This window comes from Aegilops tauschii, chromosome 7 (assembly GCF_002575655.3).
Source record: "Aegilops tauschii subsp. strangulata cultivar AL8/78 chromosome 7, Aet v6.0, whole genome shotgun sequence".
Lineage (NCBI taxonomy): Eukaryota > Viridiplantae > Streptophyta > Magnoliopsida > Poales > Poaceae > Aegilops > Aegilops tauschii.
This window is the reverse complement of record NC_053041.3, coordinates 128,148,213-128,152,563: the sequence shown is the minus strand read 5'-3', so window position 1 is coordinate 128,152,563 and position 4,351 is coordinate 128,148,213.

The window sequence follows — 4,351 nt, the reverse complement described above, 5'->3', positions numbered from 1 at the left end:
GATTTCTGCAACGATCCCCAACAGTGGTATCAGAGCTAGGTCTATGCGTAGTTTCTATGCACGAGTAGAACACAAGTTGTTGTGGGCGTCGATTTTGTCAATTTACTTGCCGTTACTAGTCTTATCTTGATTCGGCGGCGTCGTGGGATGAAGCGGCCCGGACCGACCTTACACGTACGCTTACGTGAGACAGGTTCCACCGACTGACATGGACTAGTTGCATAAGGTGGCTAGCAGGTGTCTGTCTCTCCCACTTTAGTCGGATCGGATTCGATGAAAAGGGTCCTTATGAAGGGTAAATAGAAATTGGCATATCACGTTGTGGTTTTGGCGTAGGTAAGAAACGTTCTTGCTAGAAACCTGTAGCAGCCACGTAAAAACTTGCAACAACAATTATAGTACGTCTAACTTGTTCTTGCAGCATATGCCGTGTGATGTGATATGGCCAAAAGGATGTGATGAATGATATATGTGATGTATGAGATTGATAATGTTCTTGTAATAGGAATCACGACTTGCATGTCGATGAGTATGACAACGGGCAGGAGCCATAGGAGTTGTCTTAATTTATTGTATGACCTGCGTGTCAATGAAAACGCCATGTAATTACTTTACTTTATTGCTAACCGTTAGCCATAGTAGTAGAAGTAATATTTCGCGAGACAACTTCATGAGGACACCATGATGGAGATCATGATGATGGAGATCATGATGATGGAGATCATGGTGTTATGCCGGTGACGATGATGATCATGGCGCCCCGAAGATGAAGATCAAAAGGAGCAAACTGATATTGGCCATATCATGTCACTATTTGATTGCATGTGATGTTTATCATGTTTTTACATCTTATTTGCTTAGAACGACGGTAGCTTAAATAAGAAGATCCCTCGTTAAAATTTCAAGAAAGTGTTCCCCCTAACTGTGCACCGTTGTGAAGGTTCGTTGTTTCGAAGCACCACGTGATGATCGGGTGTGATAGATTCTAACATTCGAATACAACGGGTGTAAGCCAGATTTACACATGCAAAACAATTAGGTTGACTTGACGACCCTAGCATGTACAAACATGGCCTCGGAACACGGAAGACCGAAAGGTCGAACATGAGTCGTATAGAAGATACGATCAACATGGAGATGTTCACCGTTGATGACTAGTCCATCTCACGTGATGGTCGGAGACGGCCTACTCGATTCGGATCATGTATCACTTAGATGACTAGAGGGATGTCTGTCTGAGTGGGAGTTCATTAAATAATTTGATTAGATGAACTTAATTATCATGAACATGGTCTAAAAATCTTTGCAATACGTCTTGTAGAACAAATGGCCCACGCTAATGTTGCCCTCAACTTCAACGCGTTCCTAGAGAAAACCAAGCTGAAAGACGATGGTAGCAACTACACAGACTAGGTCGGTAACTTGAGGATCATCCTCATAGCTGCCAAGAAAGCATATGTCCTTGATGCACCGCTAGGTGAAGCACCTGTTTTCCCAGCAACTCAAGACGTTATGAACGCTTGGCGGTCGCGTAGTGATGATTACTCCCTGGTTCAGTGTGGCATGCTTTACAGCTTAGAACCGGGGCTCCAAAAGCATTTTGAGCAGCACGGAGCATATGAGATGTTCCAAGAGCTGAAAATGGTTTTACAAGCTCATGCCCGAGTCGAGAGATATGAAGTCTCCGACAAGTTCTACAGTTGTAAGATGGAGGAGAATAGTTCCGTCAGCGAGCACATACTCAAAATGTTTGGGTTGCACAACCGCTTGTCTCAGCTAGGAGTTAATCTCCCGGATGACGCGGTCGTTGACAGAATCCTTCAGTCGCTCCCACCTAGCTACAAGAGCTTCGTGATGAATTTCAATATGCAGGGCATGGAGAAAACCATTCCTGAGGTATATTCAATGCTGAAATCAGAGGAGGTGGAGATCAAAAAGGAACATCAAGTGTTGATGGTCAATAAAACCACTACTTTCAATAAAGGCAATGGTAAGAATAACTTCAAGAAGGACTGCAAGGGAGTTGCCACGCCCAGTAAACCAGTTGCCGGGAAGAAGCCAAAGAATGGACCCAAGCCCGAGACTTAGTGCTTTTATTGCAAGGGAAACGGTCACTGGAAGCGGAACTGCCCCAAGTACTTAGCGGATAAGAAGGCCGGCAATACCAAAGGTATATGTGATATACATGTTATTGATGTGTACCTTACCAGCACTCGTAGTAGCTCCTGGGTATTTGATACCGGTGCGGCTGCTCATATTTGTAACTCAAAACAGGAGCTGCGGAATAAGCGGAGACTGGCGAAGGACGAGGTGACGATGCGCGTCGGGAATGGTTCCAAGGTCGATGTGATCGCCGTCGGCACGCTACCTCTACATTTACCTACGGGATTAGTTTTAAACCTCAATAATTGTTATTTACTGCCAGCTTTGAGCATGAACATTGTATCTGGATCTCGTTTAATGCGAGATGGCTACTCATTTAAATCTGAGAATAATGTCTGTTCTATTTATATGAGAGATATGTTTTATGGTCATGCCCCGCTGGTCAATGGTTTATTCTTATTGAATCTCGAACGTGATGTTACACATATTCATAGTGTGAATGCCAAAAGATGTAAGGTTGATAATGATAGTCCCACATACTTGTGGCACTGCCGCCTTGGTCACATTGGTGTCAAACGCATGAAGAAACTCCATGCAGATGGACTTTTGGAGTTTCTTGATTATGAATCATTTGACACGTGCGAACCATGCCTCAAGGGCAAAATGACCAAGACTCCGTTCTCCGGAACAATGGAGCGAGCAACCAACTTATTGGAAATCATACATACTGATGTGTGCGGTCCAATGAGTGTTGACGCTCGCGGTGGTTATCGTTATGTTCTCACCCTCACTGATGACTTAAGTAGATATGGGTATATCTACTTAATGAAACACAAGTCTGATACCTTTGAAAAGCTCAAGGAATCTCAGAGTGAGGTTGAGAATCAACGTGACAGGAAAATAAAGTTCTTACGATCAGATCGTGGAGGGGAATATTTGAGTCACGAATTTGGCACGCACTTAAGGAAATGTGGAATTGTTTCACAACTCACGCCGCCTAGAACACCTAAGCGTAATGGTGTGTCCGAACGTCGTAATCGCTCTCTATTGGATATGGTGCGATCTATGATGTCTCTTACCGATCTACCGCTATCATTTTGGGGTTATGCTATAGAGACTGCCGCATTCACTTTAAATAGGGCTCCGTCGAAATCCGTTGAGACGACACCGTATGAATTATGGTTTGGGAAGAAACCTAAGCTGTCGTTTCTGAAAGTTTGGGGATGCGATGCTTATGTCAAGAAACTTCAACCTGAAAAGCTCAAACCCAAATCGGAAAAATGCGTCTTCATAGGATACTCTAAGGAAACTATTTGGTATACCTTTTACCTCAGATCCGAAGGCAAGATCTTTGTTGCCAAGAATGGATCCTTTCTAGAGAAAGAGTTTCTCTCGAAAGAAGTAAGTGGGAGGAAAGTGGAACTTGATGAGGTATTGCCTCTTGAACCGGAGAGTAGCGCAGCTCAAGAAAATGTTTCAGTGGTGCCTGCACCGACTAGAGAGGAAGTTAATGCTCATGATCATAAAACTTCAGATCAAGTTGCTACTGAACTTCGTAGGTCCACAAGGACATGTTCCGCACCCGAGTGGTACGGCAACCCTGTCCTGAAAATCATGTTGTTAGACAATGGTGAACCTTCGAACTATGAAGAAGCGATGGCGGGCCCGGATTCCGGCAAATGGCTTGAAGCCATGAAATTCGAGATAGGATCTATGTATGAAAACGAAGTATGGACTTTGACTGACTTGCCCGATGATCGGCGAGCCATAGAAAATAAATGGATCTTTAAGAAGAAGACAGACGCGGATGGTAATGTAACCATCTATAAGGATCGGCTTGTCGCTAAGGGTTATCGACAAGTTCAAGGGGTTGACTATGATGAGACCTTCTCACCCGTAGCGAAGCTGAAGTCCGTCCGAATTATGTTAGCAATTGCCGCATTCTATGATTATGAGATATGGCAAATGGACGTCAAAACGGCATTCCTTAATGGTTTCCTTAAGGAATAATTGTATATGATACAGCCGGAAGGTTTTGTCGATCCTAAGAATGCTGACAAGGTATGCAAGCTCCAGCGCTCAATCTATGGGCTGGTGCAGGCATCTCGGAGTTGGAACATTCGCTTTGATGAGATGATCAAAGCGTTTGGGTTTACACAGACTTATGGAGAAGCCTGCGTTTACAAGAAAGTGAGTGGGAGCTCTGTAGCATTTCTCATATTATATGTGGATGACATACTATTGATGG